This window comes from Neofelis nebulosa, chromosome 12 (genome assembly GCF_028018385.1).
Source record: "Neofelis nebulosa isolate mNeoNeb1 chromosome 12, mNeoNeb1.pri, whole genome shotgun sequence".
Taxonomy (NCBI): Eukaryota; Metazoa; Chordata; class Mammalia; order Carnivora; family Felidae; genus Neofelis; species Neofelis nebulosa.
In genome coordinates, this window is record NC_080793.1 from 48,576,939 (window position 1) to 48,603,231 (window position 26,293).

The 26,293-nt window shown below is 41.3% G+C and overlaps 1 long non-coding RNA gene across 2 annotated transcripts in view; it reads right to left on the reverse strand.

Annotated features, from left to right (window-relative positions):
• The window catches only part of LOC131491831 (uncharacterized), a 166,483-nt gene that overhangs the window by 71,640 nt on the left and 68,550 nt on the right, over positions 1 to 26,293 (reverse strand). The window contains exon 8 of one of the 2 annotated variants that reach the window (XR_009251671.1): positions 2,399 to 2,536. The exons of the other annotated variant lie outside the window; for it this stretch is intronic. This is a non-coding gene — a long non-coding RNA (uncharacterized LOC131491831). The remainder of the gene's footprint in view (positions 1 to 2,398; positions 2,537 to 26,293) is intronic. 2 annotated transcript variants of the gene reach the window in all.

Sequence of the window (26,293 nt, forward strand, 5' to 3'; positions counted from 1 at the left end):
CTGTCTTTTAATGATGGATTTGATTTTTCCAATAGCCAAGAGGTGTTCATAGCCAGTCCCTCTGGGAAATAAAATTGGTTATCAAGCGAGATAAAATATTTTCTGTTAAAAATAAAGTGTACTCTATTTTTTTTAATGTTTATTTATTTTGAGAGAGTGCAAGTGGGGGAGGGGGCAGAGAGAGGGGGAGAGAGAATCCCAGGCAGGCTCCACACTCAACACAGAGCCCCACGAACCGTGAGATCATGACCTGAACTGAAATCAAGAGTCGTGTGTTCAACCAACTGAGCCACACAGGTGCCCCCAAAATATACTGTAAAATAATGTGTGTGTGTGTGTGTGTGTGTGTGTGTGTGTGTGTAATAAATTGGCTCTGAAAGATGTTTCCACTGGTAGGTTTAAATATGTTTTATACCAGTAGGTATGAAGTTTCCAAGGGTCACAGCTCTGAAGGACAATTCACATTTGGATATACACATTATGCTATGTTTGCTTTAAAAGATTGATTATTTTATAGCTACAATTCATAAAGCCTGTGGTCATAAAACACCTCCCTCTATCTTGGAGGCAGACTACACTTGTACAAATAATGTTATCAGGTTCTAACTCAGAGAAGACCACTTCTGGCCCTAAACATGGCTAGACTCCATTCCACTCTCAAGTAGCCAGGACCACAGGATCTATTCCCAAACATGACTTCTAGCTTACACAGGAAAATAAAAAAAGGAAATTTCATGGCAAAGGAACCAATCCTGTAAAAGGATAAGAAGTTACTAAAAAATCAAAACAGCTTCGACCATAGAAAAAAGCTTAATATTGGTTTGGGGGCATTTTTGTCAATTACAAAGGGCTTTTAAAGAGACAGGCAGCAACTTTATCTCGATACCACATCTGCCACTTGCCAAGGTGTGGCATCCATCTCCAATAACCCTGCTTCGTCACCATCCAGCTCCAACGGACTCAACGGTGCCCTTTGTCACTTGCGAGTCTCATTCCTCAAATCTGCTGCTTGCTACTTGAAAAGCTCCTAATCTACAATTTCGTATTCTGTGCCCACAACCTCCACGTTATGTTTACTCATTCTCTTCTTAATTCTCTAAAAAGTGGGATTCTGGTTTCCAGAAATAAAGACTGGACTTGAGATGGATTCAATTCTTGGCTTTTAGTTGTGGCCTCAGAAAATGTCATTAAACTTCCTAAGTCTTTCCAAATAAAAAAGAAACTATTATAGGTTGTCCTAAATTATTTAATATATATTCCTTAAAAACTGAAAAAAAACATGACTATATAAGGCAAGTGTTTATGAGTTTGGTGTATTTTCGTCTGCATATGTTACATACATAAGTTTTATGATGTGGGAACATAGTATAATATTTATTGTTGTGCTGTGTGCTTTGCTTCCCTTTACAAGATTACCAGTAATGCAGCCTCTGCTTATACATGTCTTTGCAGTGACCAAGAGCCACATAATTGTGAAAGTAATCCCCTCTGTTGTGGCTGCTGAAATGCTGGCATTGTATCTGATATTGAGAGGTCCTCCCCATTTTGGTTTTAGATCTTCCTCCCTCTACCTGCATACATTTGCCCTCCTGCGGTTTTCTAGGACAACACATATAAATCTAATCCCTTTGCCATATGACAACCCTAAAATATTGAAAGTGAGCTTTCATATCTCTCCAGCTCTTTTCTTCTCCAATCTGAGTAGCCTTGGTGTTTTTGTTTTTCTTTGTCTATTTCTCCTCCGACGTCATTTGTGGGTCCTTGGTCGTCCTCACCATAGCATCTGCCAACTCTAGCTTCTCACACCCCTGAGGCCTCCTTCAGTTCCATCTCTCACCTGAAACCCTTACCCTGTCAGTGTAAACTCCTCTCTCTCCCCCAACTTCTACTGAACTTTATTCTGTTTTCATAGGTCTCCTCATCTAGGCTGTAAAAGATATGTCTTGTATTTCTTTTGGAACAAACCACTACCCACTTTTCACCTCTGCCATCATCAACCTCATAGGAGACTGTCTCAAAGCTACCTTTAGATTCTTTTGGTTGACTTTGGCAGTTATTTCCTTTTTTTTTTTATGCAACCAATACATTTTCTGTGCATTGTTGCATCCTTTAGAACAGTCTCAAAAGCTAATAAACTAATCAAAATGCTTTATGAAGTGGAAAAAGGAAGGATCAAACATAAAGAGAATTGTATTCATCATCTGGGCCCAGTTTTATTTTCTTTAATGTGCATATGTATACATAGTTGTCAAAATGACTACTCTGGAGTCCAACTGCTAGGGTTCAAATCCCTATCACTTAATAGCTCTGTGTCCTCTCTTTACTTCTGTTTCTTCATCTGTAAAATGGGGATAATAGAAACCGCCTCATGAGGTTGTTATGAAGATTTTGAGATTACCAGTAATTACGTGGGAAGTGCCTAGATCGGTAGTTGGCACTAGGCAAGCAAATGTTTGCTACTGTGATGCTGAAGAGGACAATGATCTAGGCGCTCGGGAAAATCACTTTTCATCTTTCCAGGTCTCAACTCCCTAACCTGTAAAACAAGAAGGAAAAAGGATTAAATGCTTCCAACTGTGATAGTGACAACTGTACGATCCTAGAGCCCTTGACATTTTACAAAGCACGTCCATATGCAGCAGCTCACCGGGAAACACTCATCAGTATCCCATGCTTTCAGTATACCTGACTTGCTGAAACAGCTGACCAATGTTCTGGAAAGTCTAAATACTGACTCCGGGCCCTGGCCTCCATTTAGCAGAAAGATCCAAAGTCCTCAAATAGCTTATGCCTTCTCCAGTATCTGGCTTGCTATCTGCTATCTGCAAAATAACTCACCTTGAAAATCTGGACTACCAAATGGCATGTAAGAAACTGGAAAGAGGCAGGCAACGAATAAAACAAGGCAAGGATATTTATTGAGTATCTACAATATAGATCATTATAATGTCAATCCCATTAAGCCCTCACAACAACCCGCGTGGAAGGTTTTACTACCCGTATTTCTGAGATGATTTCCTCATAGAGGCTCAATACGAGTGCCCAAAGTCACACAGTTACTAAGTTGAAATCAGGTTGGAAGTCTGACTGAGCTCAAAGCTTGACCTCGTGCTAAAGTTCCACACTGTCTCCCTGAGATTTGCAATCTACTAGGATTGGGTTGCCATTTTAACTTCTCTGCTCAACCTTAAGCCCACTGAAAGGTTTTGTTCGATAAATGGTGCCAAGAACATGATGAGGTATTTTATCGTAACAACTGGCCTATAGGTGGCAATATTTTCCACTCGCGACTGACCCAATCCAGCACTCATCAAGAAAGCCTCAATGCAAAAATGTCACTGTAATTTGAAGGCACCCTGAGACAGCTCTACCTCACAAGTCCACCCTGTAAGCGATCCAGACAGCTATTGAGCAATGACATTTCTTCCATATTTACAGTGTAACAGAGAACAAACACGTCTAAACCATGATCATTGTTCCATATAATAAATATTGTCATTGAATGAGCTCAGGCCACTTTTTTTTGTTCTTGTTCTTCCTCGTTTATTTCCCACCAACACATTTTATTGCTCCCTGGCTTGATGGCTGCTAGCCCTGAGGGCACGTGAAAGTGAAGTCAGCAGAACTGTTGCTGAAAAGTCTCCAGTTGGTCAACAGACTTGCTTGCCCATTCAAAGGAAGTAGCATGAAAGTGAGGGAGCAACGAAGCCATGGTCTTGAGATCCCAAAGATATCACTGTGTTTGGCAAACTCCACCGAACTAGAACGTTTGGCCTTAAATAGATGAAATTATAATTATATGTTAAGCTACATCTACATTAGGGGCTCCTGGGTGGCTCAGTTGGTGAAGTGTCCAACTCTTGATTTCAGCTCAGGTAGTGATCTCAAGGTCTGTGAGTTCATTCAAGCCCCAAATCAGGCTCCCCGCTGACAGTGTGGAACCTGCTTATGATTCTCTTTTCCTCTCTCTCTGCCCCTCCCCCGCTGTCTCCCTCCCTCTAAATGAATAGATAAACCCTAAATAAAAAAAAAATTTTTTTTAAGCTACATCCACATTATCTTCATGGTCATTTTAAGAGACAGTTACCTGATGCCAGGCAGGGTACACTATATATTACTCTGTTTGGGCCTCACATGTAATCTTGTGAGGTAGGCACAGTTGTTATAACCATATTTAATGAGGAAACTGAGGCACAGAAATGTTTTGTAGTGTTCTTATTGTCATAGAACAAAACAATGGTAGCATGAGGATCCACACGCCAGCAGCCAACCTCCAATGCCCATGCTTTTTCAAAGCAAGTTTCTGATTGCTTCTGGAAAATGGTAAGATACTCAAGTGCATGCCCATAAGCAGAACCATTTAGTTTAATAGTTTTCATGAGATTTCCCAATCCATTTAAACAATCCTGTACCAAGCAGTTAGTGTGATGAAAATGAACATGATCTGCGTATGCTAAGAAAACCAAAGCCACGGTGATCAAATGAATTTCCTCTGTAGGGTCACTTCACATACCTATTAGATTGATCACACACAGCATTTGAGATGGAATTACTCTGAGAATTTTTGGTATGGCTGGAGCTAACTTATGGTGAGTGTACTTAAGGGATTACATTTGATTCTTACCATGACTTTTAGTCAAAGTATCTGACAATGAGATGAATAGCTGTTAGAAAGGAAAGGTAAAGAGAAAACTGTCAGCCCACAGAACAACTTGTCACTGATTTGTTTCAGAGGCTTGAATTCATAACTCTTCTTCCTCTTTTTAACTCCACAAAGGTCCTTCTCCTTCCAGAAAGTTCCTCTTCCCAAAGCCAAGGACTGATAAGGAATGAGGACAGAATATCAGGTGCCTTGTTGTCTCAAGTGGCTTATTGACATCGCTAAGATTTTTCAGACTGGGTGACACCCATTTAGCTTACTATGCCCCTCATGGCAATAATCTTTAGTACTTTCTCCCTGAGAAGGAGTGAAGTACAGTGGAGTGGGATGATCCCATTATAAGAGCTAATTGTATGTGGCCACAAAATACAACTGAAAGGCAAAGGGGGGCAATGGCTTGTAACAAGGAAGCTAGGAGACCCCACCTGGGGCAATGCTCCCTATGTTATACCATCAAGGAGGCATGACAAATGGAAGATGGCACAGCCTTAGGGGTTGGAAGGTCCAGATCCGAGTACCACTCACCCTATGATCTTGGGCAAGCTCTTTTTCTGTTGAGGCTCCAGTTGGATCACTGTTGTAAGGGATAAAAGCTCACCCAGAGGGTCGGGAGACACTGATGAGATTTCATTCTGGCAGATATCGGTCACTCTAGGGGTCTATGTCAATGTTAGTTGTGAGTTGATTCTTCAGAGTTCTGGCCTTGCCTCTCACTCTATCCAAAAGCTTGCCCTTGATCTTTGCACCTCTTCCAAAGCCCAGAAGAGGTAAAGATTCGACATTGCCTTGGGTGTGATCCCAGGCAGTCTTATTAATCAACATGACTTCCTGTTTCCCTACAGTGAGAAGAGAGGAGGGAAGCAAGGTCTGAGGAGAGTGGCAGGGGCCACACCAAGCGAGGACCTCAGCAGGGACAACAAGAGCCTGCTCAAGCTGAATCAGTCCAGTGTTTTTTCCTGTTAAATGATTCACATGCTGAGGCAAATCGGTCTGAGATGTGCACACTCTTCTTTGCCTTTCATGACCTTCCAAATGTGTTGGTGATTTTTGTTTTTGTTTTTCCTATTTCACTTCTCTTTCCTTGGAAAAATGATTGTACTGTTTTCATTCTAGGTTGAGGTCCCCCCCAACCCCCACCCCCTGTCATTTCAATGTTTGGGGTGGAGCGGCGGTCATATCAAAAAAACACTGTGCTAATACATGACATTAAAGCCACTTAAATGTCCATTTTAATTGTTATTCATATTCCCTAAGCTTCTTGTGTTTTTTTAACTCAAGTAGGTTAAATTATAAATAAAATCTCATTGCATATTATATACAATAAAGTCTGAGTCTTTAAAAATCAAGCTCTAAATAGATGAATTTTCCATATGTGTCTTAAAAGGCTTATTGTTGTACACAACCAAGACTTTTTTCAGTTATTTTGAATGGGAATTCCCTCTGGAATACATAACAGAAAAAACATTTTTCTTCTTAACAAAATTAAAACTTTGATTCATTATTTTTTTTTAATTTTTTTTAACCTTTATTTATTTTTGAGACAGAGAGAGACAGAGCATGAATGGGGGAGGGGCAGAGAGAGAGGGAGACACAGAATCGGAAGCAGGCTCCAGGCTCTGAGCCATCAGCCCAGAGCCCGACGTGGGGCTCGAACTCACGGACCGCAAGATCGTGACCTGAGCTGAAGTCGGACGCTTAATCGACTGAGCCACCCAGGCGCCCCAGAACTTTGATTCATTATTAAAAGTCATAATCCCTAAATCCTTTTAACACTCCTGGCCACCATTTTGTCCTCTCATGTTTAAGTGAGGTCAGTTGTCACCGAGGCCCTTCTTCCATGCTTGGTTGATCTCCACGCATATCCATAGCTGTAATATCCTTTTTAGACAAGTTATCCAGGAAGAGATGGTTTTACTATTTGGTTAAATCTGGACAATGCTGACATTTCCCAGCTTAAGACCCTCTGGTAACTTCTCACTATAGTTAGAATAGTAGCCAAACTCCTTTTCATGACTTATAGAACCCCATATGGCCTATTCTCTGACCTTCTCTCCAACCGATTTCCCCCTCATCCCCACACTGGCTTTCTCTCTGTTCCTCAAAAGGGCCAGTTTGTTTCAGGTGCTTTGCACTTGCCATTGCTACTTCCCACATCTTCCTCCAACTGCTTCCTCTCCTTTTTAGGTCTAAGGTCAAATGTCACTTCCTCACAGAAGTCATCAATGTCTCCCACACCAAGCAGGTCGTAACCACTTTCCTGCATTATTTTCTTCCCAGCAGGTAAAGCACTTTTGGAATGCTTCAGGTCTGTTATACTCCAGGAGAAGGAGGCCTTTATCTGTCTTGTTCACTGCTTTATTACTATTTCCAGAACAGCTCTCAATACATAGGAGGCACTCAATAAAGACTGTTAAAGGGAAAAATCCTGGCTCATCTCCACACCTCCTTAAAGCTCTTCCGTTATCATAGGGAGCTCTGGTTGCCTTGAGTCTTATTACACATTGGGTAACCCAGTCTAAATGATCAATTACAATGACATCATCAGATGGCTCTCACAACATTAAAAAGCTGGTAACGTCCAATTTCATCCCAATTTTGGAAAGAGAGGAAGAGAATGTTGACGACACACCCTAATTTCTTGGGTAGTTCTTTTCAAACTTTTCCAACAAGATATAACTAATAGTTTAGGGGGATTAGAACAGGAGTATAAAGTGGCCCCCAAAGACAATATATCTTTCACATGTTGTGGATTTTTTTAATTTTTAAAAAATGTTTACTTATTTATTTTGAGAGAGAGAGAGAGAGCACAAGAGCACACACGTGGGGGAGGGGCAGAGAGAGAGGGAGAGAGAGTCCCAGACTAACAGCATGGGACCAAGACCTGGGGCTCTAATCCACAGACCGTCAGATCATGACCTGAGCCGAAATCAAGAGTCAGATGCTTAACCGACTGAGCCACAGAGGTGCCCTTTACATGTTTTTAAAATCCAGATGGGGGCGCCTGGGTGGCTCAGTCGGTTAAGCGTCTGACTTCAGCTCAGGTCATGATCTCGCGGTCCGTGAGTTCGAGCCCCGCGTCGGGCTCTGTGCTGACAGCTCAGAGCCTGGAGCCTGTTTCGGATTCTGTGTCTCCCTCTCTCTCTGACCTTCCCCCATTCATGCTCTGTCTCTCTCTGTCTCAAAAATAAATAAACGTTAAGAAAAATTAAAAATGAATAAAAATAAAAATAAAAAATAAAAAATAAAAAATAAAATCCAGATGAACTTTGCATTCTAATAATCACATATCTGAGTTTGATTTAGCATAAAAGAAATCTCCCCTCAAATTGTTGGAAGAAATATGCCCTCCAAGAAGATGTGTCCTGTTCACCCTGGAAAACCACCAAGGATCCCCAAGTACATATGATCCAAGCTGGTAATCATCTAGAAATAATTCTAGTGGAGCCTTGAAGGGAGAACAGCCCCTACCCATCCTTTGCTACCCTCACCCCATCTTCACCCCAGTGAGGAAGAGCTCTGGAATAAAGACACCTAAGTGAGCCTTAAGTCATAAGGGGTGTGAAGTTTTGAAAAGGAAAAACAAGGCTAAAAGTTATATCTTTCTGCATCACTCTTTTTTCAGACATTTCTTTTAAACCATTTCACTGCTCTCTTTCTTTCCATGTGCTTAGCAAGGTGAGAGGTATAAACTCTCCTTGCTCCCTAGAGGAGAGAACCTACAATGAGCATATAACTCAATTTTCCCAGGACCATCCTGGTTATGAGTATGTTGTCCTGGCAGTATTATTCATGCTCCCTCTCCATTTGTATAGTATATGGTCACTCCAACGGATGCCTTCCCCACTCTCCCTCCCACTTAAAAGGACAAGCAGGAACCACTCTGAACAAGTCATAAACAACATGATGTAAATCTTCTTCCAGTCCAATTTCAACCCACCAAGGAAAAGGAGTCCTTATGACTCAGATGAGTTGTCCATTTGATCCATTGAGAAAAATCATAAAAGCATTTGGGGTCCAAACCTTGGTTTTAGCAATGACATTTCCTTTGTCTAATACATTTCTGCAATTAGGAAATCGATAATTACTATGGGTTGCTCATTGAGGATTGGAGGTTCAGGATCCAAGCCATCATGGCACAAATTACAATAATAATATTTATAGGAACAAGACAAAAGAAGTGACCAGGATGGTGAGGGTGAATTGAGTTAATTAGTAAAAGCATTTAAAAATAAAATGTAATAGGGGCGCCTGGGTGGCTCAGTCGGTTGAGCGTCCGACTTCGGCTCAGGTCATGATCTCACGGTCTGTGAGTTCGAGCCCCGCATCGGGCTCTGTGCTGACAGCTCAGAGACTGGAGCCTGTTTCAGATTCTGTGCCTCCCTCTCTCTCTGCCCCTTCCCCCACTCGTGCTCTGTCTCTCTCTCTCTCTCTCAAAAGTAAATAAACATTTAAAAAATTTAAAAAAATAAAATATAATAAATGTAATATATTCAGTCAGAGATGCCACATGAATTTGAATAATCAGCCCTTTCAATGGCCTGGCATTTGAAGGCATGAAAAAGAAAACCGTTATCCCATGAATGTACCAAAAAAGATTGCTGGGGTAGTAATTATGGTGGCCACTGTGGGAAGCATAATAGACCAATGGTCCCAGCTGCTGCCCTCTGAGATCCATCACCACATTTGTTCTGAGGCCGTGCTTTGTGTGGCTGCTCCCAGCCATGACTAAGCACAGCAGGGCTACTAAGGGCAGGCCCGTTCCTGAAAGACCTCTGATGCGACTCCCAGTTAGCCTTGCCAGAACTTCCTCAGAATTGAAATCTTAAGGTCTTTCTTCCTCATCTTCTCTCCCTCTCTTCTTCACAGGGATCAGTCCTGCCTGGGGGTCGACAGCTCTCCCAGCGACCTCCAGCTCCCTCCCATTTTCTCTCACAAGGTTTTCCTCAACAGATCTTTTCAGGTCTAATCTCATTTTAGCATCTGCCTCTCAGACGACCTGAACTAACAAAGTGATCCAGGCAGGAACTAGTTGAGGGATAGCGAGAATTAAGCCTTTTAATGCATTTAAGATCATTTGATCTAATACCAAGAAGCAGGGTAATGAGAGATCATAAAAGAAGAAGTTGGAGGAGTTTAATACTTAAAAGGGAACTTTCCCAGAATAACTAAGTCATGATAGAAGTGGCTACGACAGTGGGGGGTGGAGGTGAGAATACGCAGGGTCAGAAGTTATTCATTTGCATATCTGACGCTACATTAGGTCCAAAGGCCTGTAGGAGATCTTTTTGATGTAGAACTAGGGAAATGTTGACAACATTGTTTCTTGCCATCTAGAAGAAGCCAATCTATGGTGAAAGAGAAGAAAGGCAACACAGAGAGGGAAGCAAGAGCTTGAGGGGGATCCTTGAGGGAGATTTTGACCTCTTATTTCAATTTTTGAGGAAGTCCGTCTGCATCCTGATAGCTCTCATGGGGGGTTGATTGTTCAACGTTTCTCATTTCACCTAAACTAGTTCAAGATGGGTTTAGTCACTTGTCACCAACAGAGATGTGACTCACACAACAGAGAAATTTTATTTTGTTTTCTCTGAAAAACACTTGTTGTATAGTATAAAAATATCCAAGGCCACATTACTCATAACAGCAAAAATAAATAAAATGATAACAACTCAGACATCTACCAATGGTAGAAGAAATTGTAGCAAAATCATCCAATGGCATATTATTCAGCAATAACCATGAATAAAACTACAGCTACACATGTCAATAATAAGTCTCAAAATAAAATATTGAGAAACTAGTAAGTTCTAGAAGAATTCACACTATAAGATTCCAGTTACATCAAGTTCAAAAACAAGTCGACTAAACCATGTATATTACGCAGGAATACAAACACAAATGGCAAAACTAAAGAAAAGCAGGTAATGGTTTATGCAAAATTTAGGATAGTGGTTACTTCCAGAGGTAAGAGGGGGATGTGACTGGAGAGGACACACAGGGACATCTAAGGACTGAAAAAGCTGTATTTCTTAAACTGAGACATGCATATAGGATGTTTGTTTTCTAATTCTATGCATATATATTTAATTCACTTACATACAATTTTATACATATATTTATATTTTTAAAGTAGGCTTCATGCCCAGCATGGGGCCCAACATGGGGATTGAACTCAGGACCCTGAGACCAAGACCTGAGCTGAGATCAAGAGTCAGACACAACAAACTGAGCCACCCAGGTGCCCCTACATATGATAATTTTAAAACAAAAATAATTATTACAATAGCTACTATTATTTTATATAATTAAATAAGACTACAGATGTTTAGCAATAGTGTCTAGCATAGAGTAAGCTCTCAATAAATGATAAGAGCCATAATGAGATGCAGATATTTGTACCACTTAGAAGAAAAGACCAAAAAGTATGTCTTCATCTGTGTACACACCGCTGTGTTCCACGATGCCTGAAAAATCTGTTAGAACCACAGCCCCATCAGAGATTGAAACTTGATGGTTTTCAACTTTTACTCATCTAAGTGATAGTACCAGAAGAGATTCTCAGATTCACAGCCACAGACAAGAACGTACTTGGTTAATATCAGACACTCGGTGGATATCCAAAGTAATGAATATAAAGTGTTTAGTTACCTGATATCACATAATTAGCCCAACACTGAAAGAAAAAATAATATCTGCATCTTAGTAGAGAAAATAAGAAACAATGGATCAAGTGTCGGCTTCGATCTATTCTAACCAGGGTCTCTTCGCAAAATAAGAGAATTGTGGAATTAGTCACGTACCCTGACCATCATTTTATCTAGCCGCTTATTTTACGACTGAAGAAGGAAAAGCTGAGAGAGGTTATTTGGATTCTTCAAGGTCAACAGTGACTTTGTGGTAGAGTCAGGACTAGAACAGAAGTTGGGATGGAAGCTGCAGAAAATGTCCTGCTATCGGTGTTCACAGACCAAAAAGAACAGAAGAAGAGACTAGAAGGAAAAGTGAGCGAGATCAGGTATGGACAGTCCAGCACCCCATCCCTTTCAAAGGAGCATAAGAGCTGGAATCCACTGAAGCTTGCAGAGGATATAGGCCCACCACTTTACTTTTTGAGTAGCACCTCTGAATGAACTCTACTGGAGACAAGTTCCTGGGAAGAAGCCACACTCAGCTAATTCTCCTAGCAGAAAATATTTCATAGGCAATTTCAGAGAAATTTCCTTTTTTTAATGTTTATTTATTGGGGGGGGGGGGGCAGGGCAGAGAGAGAGGGAGACAGAATCCCAACCAGGCTCTGCAGCTATCAGCGCAAAGCCTGACGCGGGGCTCAAACTCCCAAACTGTGAGATCACGACATGAGCCAAAATCAAGAGTCCAATACTGACTTAACCGACTGAGTCACCTAAGCGCCCCTCAGAGAAATTTCTATCGCAACCTCACCCTTATCTCTATCATCTGTATCTAATGCACTTGATGAGCATACGGTACAATACTTGTTATTAACTATTTTATTTTTCTCTTAAATCATGTTTATCCCTAGCCAGTTACCAATCTAAGGCTAAGTTCACAATTATTTCTTCAATAAGTACTCACAGGGATAAAGGATAAAGGCCTGTACTAGGCACTAGAAATCTAATGCAAAGTGTTTAATCAAACTCCATTTACTGTGTCCAATCACGGGAGACAGTGATTTATTCAGAAGAACATACCAAGCAGAAGTAACTCGATGCGGACAATTCCCCTCAACCTTTTTGTCACAAGACAATTAAATAAGAGCTCATAAAGAAACTTTGCTTGCTTCAAAATCTTGTCATCTTCAGCCCAGCTGATAGGGAAAGTAGGTCTTATGGCTGAACTCTTGAACCAGGAAAGGATCAGTCCAAAGTTTCTGTCAGGTGACGTGACCTGCAAAACTATTTCCATTCCTTGGCTTATCTTTACGACCGAAAAATGATTGCCTCTTATTTGCTTTATATGCTGGAAAATGTGGTTGAATTGCTGAAGCTGTCCCAAGCTAGAAGTTTCCTTCTGGGAAAAAAGAAAAGTCATCCCCTAAATGCAAGGTTTAATTAATGAAAAAGTAGCCTAGATTATCAAACTATGCCTTTTTCTTTTTTTTTTTTTTTTTTTTTTTGGTCTGATATTTAGTGGTTTGGGAGTTTGTTTTTTTAACAAGCAAAAGACCTGTAAAAAGGAACCAGACCCTTCTCTAATTTTTATACTCTAATCTGTTGCCACTTCACAGTGTTTGTAGCAGCTCATAACAAGAAAGTATGACCTCATCAGTTATTCACTCACTGCCATTCAGCAATTTAATGAGTTTCATTGGAAATTCCCATTTTAGAGGAAATTTCTCAGTTGTAAAATAACTCTTTTTTGTTATTTACAAATGAAAAAGTTGAATTGTAATCAAAGCATAGTGGATGATTTCTCTAAAGGAGTAATTCAGGGCGCAAAGCCAAGTTTAAGCCTCTCTGTTCATTAAAGAAAGCTAGATCTAAGATCCTAAACCAGGACTGTGACCAAACTGTGTGAGCATCTAGTTGGCTCTACGCACTGGTATAGTTTAACCAGCTTATAACTTCAGAGACTGACAGCAAAAGGAGAAGTTAACAACTAGCTATTGAATGACCAAGCAATGTGCATAGACAGTGTTCAAACAATTAGCGTAATACTCTCTTCCCAAGTGATATATTGCCTGAAACACTGGGTTAAATGGGGCACCCTCTGTATCTAACGGCAGCAGTCAGTGGACAAAAGCTGTTGATCAAATGTCAACCTCCATAGTCCACTGGGGGAGGCAATAATTTATTCAAAATGTAGCATCAGAATAAAGTTACCTTTCAAAAACTAATCCTTTTATAAGGAAAACAGAGAAAGAAACAGACAGAAGGCACAAACAAGTAGATAACCATGAATAAGTCTATCAAACAAGGTCACAGCATTTTTTTTTTTTTTTTTTTTTTTTTTTTTTTTTAGAGAGGGAGAAAGAAAGAGAAGGAGAGGGGAAGGAGCAGAGAGGGAGGGAGAGAGAGAATGCCAAGCAGGCTCTGCACTGTCAGCACAGAGCCAGACACAGGGCTTGAACCCACAAACTGAGATCATGCCCTGAGCTGAAACCGAGAGTTGGACACAACAAACTGAGCCACCAAGGTGCCCCAATTGTTTTCATCTCAGAAATTATTCCAGTTTAAATAAAATAATTTGAAAAAATATTTTCATCATCAGAAAAACTAGGTTTGGGGGTTGTGTGTTGGTTTATTGCTTGTTTTAGGTAACTTTCCTATCAAGGGCCAGTTTGTGCCTCAGATTTTGACCCAGCAATAGATTAAAGTCCCTTATCAGAGATATGGAATGCTGTATCCAATGACACATATCCTTTCTCTGTCCTTTAAAGCACATATCGTCCCTCCAAAGGAACTTCACCATGAAACTACATGACACAATCAATAAGGACCTCCGACGGAGACCAACCCCTCACCCGTCCTACCCCCCGCTGCCTGAAGACCGTATCATTGCCCCAGTCAGTCATCCTACGAGAACCAGTAAATTGCATGTGTAGCTCCAGCACTGGATGAAGGTAGCAAGGACAGCAGAAAGCAGCCTTTGGTCATCCTCCCAAGGCCCCTGATGTGGAAGGAACAATCGCCTGGTACACAAAAACGATCATTGTAATCCCCAGTACGAGGGCTTGGGGTGTGGGAAAGGAAGGGCGGCCCGGAATTTGAAAGCTAGAATAGCAAGGTAAGAGATCTGAGAGCTTCAAGAGGAGTCTGTGTTGTTTGTTTTTAGTCTAGACTGAGAGCGCAAGGACTTAGGAAATATGCGTTAAGTTAGAAGACACCCTGGGGTTGTTTTCTTTCTCCACTTGGAGCCCTGAGTAATTGTGCACAGGCCAGTGCCTGCGCCCAAGCTGACTAACAGCTACAGCAATTCCCTCCCTTTCTCTCCACATCCAATCAAGAATCAAGAATGACTGCCACTCACTTCTTAGGACCTCCTCCACCTTTCCCACAGTACGTGTGTCTGCAATATATCAGAAATCTCCATATTTCTCACCTATTAGAGCCCCTGATCCACAAACCAGCCTGCTTTTTAAAGAGCAGGTTTAACCAGAGGACTGCCCAGTTTAAAAATTCTTCAGTGGCTCCAAGTAGCCAAAATCCGAACTGTCCTCCTATACAGGCCCTGTCAAAACAATTACCTTGGTTCATATCCTGTCTTTGCTATTTGCCAATCTGGGAAATTTTCTTAAATTCTTTGATCCTCAGTTTCATCATCTATAAAATAGGGTAACAATAGTCATTCTTAATAGGTTTGTTGTGAAGATCAATGAGACACTCCTTTTAAAAACCTTTGTGCTGCTGAACTTGGGGCGCCTGAGTGGCTCAGTCCGTTAAGCCTCCGACCTCGGCTCAGGTCATGATCTCACAGTTGGTGAGTTCAAGCCCCACGTAGGGCTCTGTGCTGACAGCTTAGAGCCTGGAGCCTGCTTTGGATTCTGTGTCTCTCTCGCTCTCTGCCCCTCTCCCACTCACTCTGTCTCTCAAAAATAAATGTTAAAATAAATTTTTTTAAAGACCTTAGCACTGCCTAGTGTTCAGTCACTTGACTATCATTGCTATTATTATTTTACCAACTTACTATTCGCTACAAAAGCTCTCCCCACGTTGGCCCTTCCGCCTCTCCAGCTATCTATCTTGTTACTGGCCGATCTGTAATCCGAGGTTTTGTATCTGAAGGACCCACTTTGTGCCAGCCCCCAAAGCCAAGGGATTTACATATGTTCTTTAATCATTCACAACTCCATGAGATAAGTACTGCCATTCTCATTTTACAGAGAAGGAAACTGAGACTCAAAAAAGTTAAGCAGGGCCCCTGGGCGGCTTAGTCAGTTAAGGGTCCAACTCAGTTTCGGCTCAGGTCATGATCTCATAGTTCATGAGTTCCAGCCCCCCCCACCCCCACCCCACCCCACCCCCGCCCCTCGCTGTCAGCACAGAGCCTGCTTGGGATTCTCTGTCTCCCTCGCTCTCTGCCCCTCCCCTGCTTACTCTCAAAATAAATAAATAAACTTTTAAAAAAAGTTAAGCAACTTGGCCAAAGTAACCCAGCTACTAAGTGGTGGAGTCCATAGATGAAATCAAAGTCCATCACACTCCGAATCTGTTTTTTTTAATGACTGCTTTCTGCTGCATTTATCCCACCTTATTTCCCCTAAAGTTGCTGAAACAATTTTCTGGCCCTGCATGCTTTTCCAGAACCTCACCACTTCTCCATCAAAAGGTGGAATCTATGTCATCTCTCCTTGAACCGGGGCAGCACCCTTTGGTTGCCTCCGCTGAGTCTGGCACAAGTTAAGCTATGTGATTTTCAAGTCTAGGTCATAAAAGGAAATGAAGCCAGGGCACCGGGCGGTTCAGTCTGCTAAGCCTCCGACTTCAGTTGAGGTTGTGATCTTATGGTTCATGGGTTTGAGCCTCATGTTGGGCTCTTTGCTGACAGATCAGAGCCTGGAGCCTGCTTCAGATTCTGTGTCTCCCTCTCTGTCTGTCCCTCCCAACTCATACTCTATCTCTCTCTCTTTCTCAAAAATAAATTAAAAACATTAAAAAAAAAAAAAAAAGGAAATGAAGTTTCTGTCTGGCAATCTCTTTTAGAGCATGCACCTTTGGAGGCCTAAGCTGCCATTCAGAAGTTCAACTACCTGAAGCTGCCATGCTTGAGAGACCATGAGAAGAGATCACATAAAGATAGAAATGCTTGGGGAGCCCCAGCCATCAGCCATCTTTCGAGCACCTCCAGCAGTCACTGCACAGAATGGAAAGGAGTCGTCTTCCCCAAGCCCTGCCCCAGTTGCAGATTTGTGAACTAAATCAGTGATCATGATGATTGAAGCCACTAAGTTTTGGAGTGTTTTGTCACACACTAATAGAAAACCAGATCACCCACGCAAACCTCCAACACTATTTAATCACTTTCATTTCCCCTGACAAACACACCTCTCATGGCCCTCTTCACGGGAGCAATTGCTTCTGCCTACAAATCACTACCAGCCCAGGATGCCTCAGCCAGCGCACACACACCCTCATTTAAAGAGTTACTTGGCTTTCAAGAGTCATTGTAGGTATTGTCATTTTAGTCATCTTTCCCAAATTTGGAAGTGAGTGGTTAAGGACCCCAACTGCTAGTCAAAATGTCTAGACTTAAACTTTTTTTGTTCACCGCTTCCAACCTGCAGGATTTAATGTCTCCAAAACCCCTGTGCCTACAAAAGGGAATAATAACAAAACCCTATTTTGGTATTATAGTGATTCATTTGTAGCTCCCAGCAAAGTTCCTGCTATTTAATAAGAGTTCAATATACAGGGCGCCTGGGTGGCTCAGTCAGTTAAGCGTCTGACTTCAGCTCAGGTCATGATCTCACGGTTCATGGGTTCAAGCCCCCCATCAGGCTCCACACTGTGGAGCTTGGGATTCTCCTTCTCCCTCTCTCTCTGTCCCTTCCCCACTCGTGTTTTCTCTCTCTCTCAAAACTAAATAAACTTAAACAAAAAAGTTCAATACATGTTGCTGTAATTAGAGCACTAATTATATTGCATTGCAATTATCTATGTTTTTGTTTGTTTCCTCTTCTGAACAAGAACAGTGTGCCCTCAATGCCTGGCACCTAAGATATGCAAAAAACATTTTTGTTAAATATATAAACAAATGAATGAACAAAGAAACAAACAAAGGAAGGTGAACAGGTATGTGTGCTCTAGCCTCCTTTCAACTCCTCAGATCTAGTGTGTAAGAGGGTAAAATGACAGAGATCTCCACTCCTGTGGGAAGCAGTTCCAGCCATTACTTCTGAGACTTCCACACACCCAAAGCCAAGGGAGCATCCTCACTTGGCCAGGACAACCTTTTTGCTTCTGACACTCCAAACCAGATGCCAGGACTATAAGGAAAACCAGTGCCAAAATGTGAGATGGCCTCCAAATGCAGATTCTCTTTCCTCGTCTAACTATTTTATAGCCTGCCATCAAGACGCCTGACCTTGCCAAGTAAAACCCAGTTAATCTTTTACAATGTCAGTCTCCTTTACGGACTCCACGATATGGCAACGCCATATGGTGGCGATGCTGTAAAAGGGACTCTGCTCTTTCCTGAAAGTAGGTTTATGCTGCACTTAGCAAATAATGCGCCTCTTGCCTCATGCGTGATATTTCCCCACTGATTTCTGCTCAATCTAAAGAAATTGAGAGAAATTATTAAACAGCAGCATAACTTTCATTAATAAGGTGAGAAACCTACACTTAATTTTCTTTTTTTTTTTTTTTTTTTTTTTTTTAATTTTTTTTAATGTTTTTTATTTATTTTTGGGACAGACAGAGACAGAGCATGAACGGGGGAGGGGCAGAGAGAGAGGGAGACACAGAATCTGAAACAGGCTCCAGGCTCCGAGCCATCAGCCCAGAGCCTGACGCGGGGCTCGAACTCACGGACCGCGAGATCGTGACCTGGCTGAAGTCGGACGCTTAACCAACTGCGCCACCCAGGCGCCCCCCCTACACTTAATTTTCACTTAATTTTCATTTTCACCGTAGAATTTACATATATGTATATACATGAAATTCTCATTATAACAGCTAACAAGCTACGGATACGTTGGCTGAGCTCCAATAACTGCCGTTGCAAGTCTATGCCTTCCCCAAGTACCAATGTCATTCTAGTACGCCTTAATTTCAAGATCCAGAAAACCCCAATGCACCAGTGGGACACCTCCAGCCTCGGCATAAAAGTAAAAGTTTAAATATTTATTAAATGAGTAAAATTCCGGGTGTTGGCTGTCTATAGTCATAAATTGCTTTAAAAGCAAATATGGACTTTGTCTTACTGTTGTTATTATTGTAGATTCTATGCTTTTTGTAAGTTAAATCATTTCTGCATTCTTCTCTGAAAGGAGTTGTCTGAAGGCTGCAGAATGCTGAGAGTTAGAAAGATTTCTGAGGCGTGGCACCACATTCTCTGATTGGGCAGCTGCTCTCGAACGATGTGGGCCTTTTGCTGTTGACTCACCAGAGGGCAGCAGCTTTGCAGCTTGATGTCAGCACACAAGAATGTCAGACACTTCTCTTTGCCAGCCACCCCCCCACCCAGCCCCCAGGAGTAGCCCAGAATTAAGCAAAGCTGTTTGGGTTAGCTTCTGACTAGCCTCCTGGTTGGGTTTCTCGCTGCCCTGGTTACTATGCTCCAGCAAAGAAAATCCCCACCAGATCTCTGCAGGGGAACAAGAAACGTTTCCAGCTATGTGTCTCTGGGGATACCAATATAATTGCCCGAGGAAGGTTTGGATATTTGGGGGAATGGGTATATTTGGGGGCCTGGGTATGGTTTTCTGGGTGCCCCTTTCCAACACACACACACACACACACACACACACACACACACACACACACACACTTATCTTCCCTAGAAAGAAAACAATACAGAAAGAATCTTGCAAACAAGCACTAGCAAAATTTCTAGATTCTAAATGGATTATGTGTTGCTTGTACTCCTGGTATTTGATCTGTTTCAATCTCCCCCACATTTCTGACTTTCCCAACTGAAGCCTCAGATCTAGTTCTAGCCTAGCTGAGATATCCCCGAGGTCCTTTCTACCCTACCAGTCTATGTTCGCATGAAATTAGACAACAAAGAGCTTTCAGAAGGGATCAGTTTCTTGATGATGCCCATGGGACTCAGCAGAGCTGTCTGCCCCACAGTAACTAGTCCCAGCTCCTGAATACCTAGTTTTATATGTGACCTAGTTTTACATCTCCTGTCCCACCATCTCCCCACTTAACAGAGAAAAGAGTCTTGGTTCTAAGTTAATTAGCATGTTCATATTTGCTGTTTTTAGATGGTTCTTGTGGTTTTAGGCAACTGAAAGCAGTAAGCAGACAGTACATTGCATACTTAAAGTAATTGTGGCCAAGGTCAATTAAACCAGTATAGTTAAGCCAAGGTGAAATTGATGGGTCACAGCAACTAAGTCTGTCCTAATTCATCTTGAAAAAGCGTGGGGATCCCAGAGCTTAAGGCTGTTTGATACCAGGGATCCCAGGGCTTAAGGCTGTTTGATTCCCTTGATGCACTGATATTTGAGGCAAAATCATTCTCTGTGATCTCACCCTCATTCCACTTCTTTAACCTGAAGGATGGCACCAGCCTCAACTCCCCATTCCACTTAAATGTCCTCCAGGATCCTCCAGTTTGCTTATTGCAGTGAACTAAATTGTGGCCCCTAAAAAGACATGTCCATGCCTAATGCCTAGAACCTGGGAATATGACCTTATTTGGAAAAAGTTAAGGATCTGGAGATGAGATCATTCTGGATGATACAAGTGGGCCCTGAATCCAATGGAAAATGTCCTTATAAGAAACACCCAGAGGAGAGACATGGAGGGGGCCTGGGGAAGAGGACAAAGCCATATAAAGATGGAGGGAGAAGTGGAGTGATACAGTCACAAGCTAAGAAACTCCTGAAGCCACCAAAAGCCAGAAGAGGTGAGGAATGGGTCCTCCTCTAGAGCCTCTGTGGGGAGCACAGCTCTTGCCAATGTTTTGATTTTGGATTTCCTACCTCCAGAATTGTGAAGACCTTTCTGTTGGGTACTTAGTTATAGCAGCCATAGAAAACAAATACAGTTATAAACTCAAATACCTTATAGGAATCATACAAGCAATGAAATGAGCAAGCAGTCCAGATACGGAAATCGTGGTTTTAGCATCTCATATAATTTTTCATTAACTAAAATTGATCATCTCAAGGCAGGGAAACAACAGGAAGTACAAGTGGTCTTTAGCAAAAGTGAGAACAAATGTCCTAGCCAAAAGTAGTATCTATAACCCAGACCCACCTAATTGTTACCATATGAAAACATGAGCCCAGCATGGCCACATCTTCCCATTTTTATTGGATTTTTATTTTAAATCTTTTGTTTTTTTTTTTTTTTTTTGAGAGAGAGAGTGATCCAGAGCATGAGCAGGGAAAGGGAAGAGGAAGAGGGAGAGAGAGATTTTTTTTTAAGTTCATTTATTTATTTTGAGAGAGAGAGAGAGAGAGAGAGAGCATGAGCAGAGGAGGGGCAGAGAGAGAGGGAGAGAGAGTCCCAAGCAGGCTCTGAGCTGTTAGCGCAGAGTCCGATATAGGCCTCAATCTCACAAACTGTGAGATTTTTATGACCTGAGCTGAGACCAAGAGTTGGTTATTCAACTGATTGAGCTACTCAGGCACCCATAAATCTCCTACATTTTAAGTGTTGGTTCACAAACCAAATAGGCAAACTGCACTCTGCAGGCCCAACCAAGTATGTTTGAGGACTGAAGTATGACCACAAGTGGCCAGTTGCAGGGAGCACTTTGACTCTTACAACAGTATTTAAAGTATGTGCTACCAATAGTTCATGATAAAACTAAGACCAGGGCCTTGTTTTTCTCCTACTCAACCTGGTCAGCCAACCCACACCACTTACATTCAAAATCTTTCCCATCGTTGGTGTAGGCAGAGAGAAATATTCTGTTGAACCCTAAGATAGTATATCACCTTCCTCCTTTTAGGCCTTCTAGGCCTTGTGTCTTAGTTTCTGTATGGTAACTTAATTTGGACTCTGACCACTTAGAATCTAGAAGTCGTGTGTGTGCGTGCGTGCATGTGTGTGTGTGTGTGTGTGTGTGTGTGTGTTTGCATGTGTGTCTTGAAGAGGATTACAGATAGGTACCCTGCAGTATGAGTGATTACTTTAGAAGGAAAAATAAAATAAAATTATTCACTAGGGACAAGTAAAATTCAAAGGCCATTTTTCTCTGCTTATTTTATCCCATAATATTAAAATATATTTTTACTAAAAGGATTGGTATTTAGGTCAGATAAAACTGAAGATATAAAACTCAGACATAACTTGATATTGACACAGCCTCTGTATTTACTTTATTAAATGTTGTTATTTCTTTGATCATTTGTTGAATCTCTAGAGCTACCCATTTCCCAACTCAGACAGTAGGTGTCCTACAGAGCACTATAAAGTAAGCCATGGTTCAACTAGATTGAATTTTTCAGTCTGTCCATAAAGGTGATTAGGAAGATAGTCATGAGCTTTGAAAGTACCACAAAAATGAATGCGAGACAAAGACTGATATTGTAGGGGCACCTGGGTGACTTACTAGGTGAAGCATCGACTCTTGATATCGACTCAGCTAGTGATCTCACTGTCGTGAGATCGTGGGTTCGTGCCCCGTTGGGCTCTGTGCTAAGTGAAGCCTGTTTGAGAGTATCTCTCTCTGCCCCTCCCCCATTCATGTTTTCTCTCTCTCAAAATAAACAAATAAACTTAAGAAAATATTTATATTATAACTCTTGGTTGAGTCTGTAATTAGGAAAGAAAGTTGCATATAATCAATATTCATAATTGATCCCTATGTTCTTATGGAAATATTCTAAAAATAAATAGGACAGACTTTTGAAGGGTCCCTTTAAAAAACTTAAAAGATTTTCAGAAATAGAAAGAGAAATGAGTTTCCCTACTGGTGGAGAATTTTCCTTAGTCAAATTAAAGTGAAGGATGCAAAGAATTCTAACAACTCAATAAGAAGACAACCCAATTTTAAAATGGGAAGAAGATTTAAATAGGCATTTCACCAAAGAAGTTGTATAAACGGTTTATAAGCACATGAAAATGTGTTGAACATCACGAGTCATTAGTGAAAGGCACATCAAACCCATAATAAGGTACCACCTCGACCCACTAGGATCAAATCTGTCACCAAGACAATGAAAAGTGTTGGTAAGGATAAGGAGAGGCAGGAACCCTCCTTAATTCCTTGTTGATAAGGATATACAGAGATGTAGCTACTTTGGGAAACAGTTTGACAGTTTCATGTAGAGTTAAATATTAATTTCCATACAACATAGCAATTCTCGTCCTAGATGTCTCCTAAGGAGAAATGAAAAAATGCTTCTACATGAAGACTTGAACATGATGCTCCTAACAGCATTATTAATAATAGTCAAAAAGTGGAAACAGCTGAAATGTCCATTAACTGGTGAATGTATACACAAAATGTTGTATGTCCATGCAATAGCATGTTATTCAACCATAAAAAAGAATGAAATGCTGATATATATATGAATATATATATATGAAACACTATATTAAGTAAAAAAAACAGACACAAAACACCACGTATTATATGATTTTATTTATATGAATTGTCCAAAAAAGTCATAAAAATAGACAGTTGACTAGTGGTTGCCTGTGCCTGGGGTGAGGACAGGAATAACGGGAATGGGGCATCTTATTGGGATGATGAAAATGTTCTAAAAATATTGTAGTTATGATTACACAGCTCAGTAAGTTTATTAGAAGTTTATTAGAAGTCACCAGATTGTGCACTTAAAATGGGTGAATTTATGGTATGTGAGTTAAATTTCAATAAATCTGTTTTAAAAAGTTAGAGAATCATTAAAAGACTAAAACCTGACATCTAAAAATTTTCTCTTTTATCCTACAACAAATCTGTCAACAAATTTGTCAATAATTCCTACCAAACACCTCCTTTTTTTATCATTTTTGTATTAGTTTATTTATTTATTTTGAGAGAGAGAGAGAAAGTGCAAGCCAGGGAGGGGGCAGAGAGAGAGGGAGAGGGAGAATCCCAAGCAAGCTCCACACTGTCAGGACAGAGCCCAATGCGGGGCTCAAACCCACCAGTCATGAGATCAGGACCTGAGGCGAAATCAAAAGTCAGACGCTTAACTGACTGAGCCACCCAGAGCCCCATTTTTATCATTTTACGTATTTCTTTTTTTAAGTTTATTTGTTTATTTTGAAAGAGAGAGAGCGTGCATGTGAGCAGGGGAAGGGCAGGGGGGGTGGGAGAGAGAGAGAGAGAGAGAGAGAGAGAGAGAGAGAGAATCCCAAGTAGGCTCCACACAGTCAGCACAGAGCCCAACTCAGGGCTTGAGCCCCTGAACATAATCACGACCTGAGCTGAAATCAAGAGTCCGACACTTAACCGACTGAGCCACCCAGGCACCCCTCATTCTACATAGTTCAAAATATAACATGTACAAAATAGAACACAAAGAAAAAATTTTCTCCCACTATTTTCCCTCAGCCCCCAAATGCCCTTTCTTGGAAGCAATCATTGTTATTTGTTTCTTGTGTGTCTTTCTAGAAATATTTTACGCATCTCTAGAAATATATATGTATGTGTATTCTACCCCCAACACAGACACATACACACACACAGACCCACACACACACAGACACACACACACACACACACACACACACACTCTTTCCCACAGCTTGCAGCATATTATACATAGTGTTCTACACATTTCTTTTTTTTTACTTAATAATCAATAATCTAAATTTCAGAATCTAAACATATGAATCTAAATATTACTCAAATCTTTTCTGTCTTTACTGTCCCACTTTGCTTGGGCCCACTGTATTTTACTTATTTTGAGATGCCATCAGTTATAAAACACACTGGTATTTGGGGACCATTAAGAGAGAAAAAAATGCTGCCAATTAAATTATGACATAAAATTGATTGTAAGATACATCTCAGTTTTGGGGAAAAAACCCATAATGTTAACAAGTGCATATATATACACAAACATGTAAATAATAAAATATATTACAACATTGTTTAGCATCAGACACTGACCCTGGCCCCTTCTCAATTCATACTCTCCTGCCAGAATAATTTTTCTAAGCTCTAAGTTTAATCTTTTCATTTATTTCTCTGCTAAAAATCATTTATGGCTTCCCATTGCTACAGGATGAAGTCCAAATAACTCAGTGTTACAAATGTCAGTGTTACAAGACCCTTCCCTTTCCTGGCTTCATTTCTTTGCACGCTCTAGACAGGCCCAACTATTGACTCTTCCTCAAAAATGTAGCATTCTTTCAAAACTTTGTGCTCTTGTACATGTTGTCCTCTCTCGCCTGGAATACACTTGACCCTAACTGGGAGGACCTAGCTAAATACCATTTGTCCTCCAAGACTCATCTCCGGGAAAATCGCCATGAACTTCCCCAGTTCAATTAAATGTCCTTTTTGTACTGCCACCCTCGCTGTGCTTAATTCCATCCAGAGCACTCCCTGCCCAGTATCAGGATTTTTTGCTCCCTTGTCTGTCTTCACCACTCTTATTTTTCTCGCATCACCAGGGATTGCCACAGTGCCTAGTCCATGGTGAGCATTCAATAAATATTTATTGAATGAATGTGTACTTTAGCCCCTGGAAGTAATCAACACATCTGCAATAAGGGAGGTGTGGTCAGCTTATTATAGGGGAAAGTGCACACTGTATCTGAAGTCAGAGGATGCCGGTTACAGGCTCTGAACACTTCCTTTTTTTAATGTGTATTTATTTTTTTAAATGTTTTAGTTATTTATTTTGAGAGAGACAGCATGCAAGCAGGGAAGGAGCAGAAGAGAAGGAGAGAGAGAGGGAATCCCAAGCAGGCTCCACATTGCCAGTGCGGAGCCCGACATGGGGCTCAATCCCACAAACTGTGAGAATCTGAGCTGAAGTCAAGAGTCAGATGCTTCACCAACTGCAGGCTCTGACACTTCTTTTTTTATTTTTTTATTTTTTTTTAATGTTTATTTATTTTTGAGAGAGAGAGAGACAGCGTAAGCAGGAGAGGGACAGAGAGAGAGGGAGACACAGAATCCGAAGCAGGCTCCAGGCTCTGGGCTGTCAGCACAGAGCCTGATACGGGGCTCGAACTCGTGAACTGTGAGATCATGATCTGAGCCGAAGTCGGACACTTAACCAACTGAGCCACTGAGGCACGCCTCTGACACTACTAACTCTCTGATCTTAGTTTGATGAGACTTGGTCTCATCATCTAAAAATATGAACAGTAACTACCAGCCTAGAAGGGAAGTGACTGGCATGGAGTGGGTGCTCTAAAGACAGCAGCTTTTATTAGAGTGACGGGAACATACTATGCCGCTGAACAGATTTTGTTTACCTTGAAAGCAGACACACCACGGACATGTGTTGTACTACCAAACGGACTTTGTTTTCCCGCTTTTATTTTGTATCAGTTGAAAAAAAAAGTAACGCCTTTTGACAGACTTGAAAAGAGGACATATAACCATGTTTCAGAAATCAAGACGACAAAAAGACACACAGCCAATTCTTGCTCCCAACTTTACCCCAGCTCCAGTAGGTAATCACCTGTAACCGTTTTTTGTTTGTTTTTATTGTGAGAGAGACTGCATGAGCAGGAGGAGATAGGCAGAGAGAGAGAGAGGATCTTTAAAAAAAAAAAAAAAAAGTTTATTTATTTATTTTGAGAGAGAGAGAGAGAGAGAGAGAGAGAGAGAGAGAGAGAGAGCAGGGGAGGGACACAGAGGGAATCCCAAACAGGCTCTGCACTGTGCAGAGCCAGATGTGGGGCTTGATTTCATGAACAGTGAGATTACGACCCGAGCTAAAATCAAGAGTTGGAGGCTTAACCAAGCCACCCAGGTGCCTCAAGAGAGAAAGAGAGAGAGAGAGAGAGACATCTAGACAGAGAATCTTAAGCAGGCTCCAAGCTCATCCCAGAGCCTGATTCGGGACTTGATCCCACA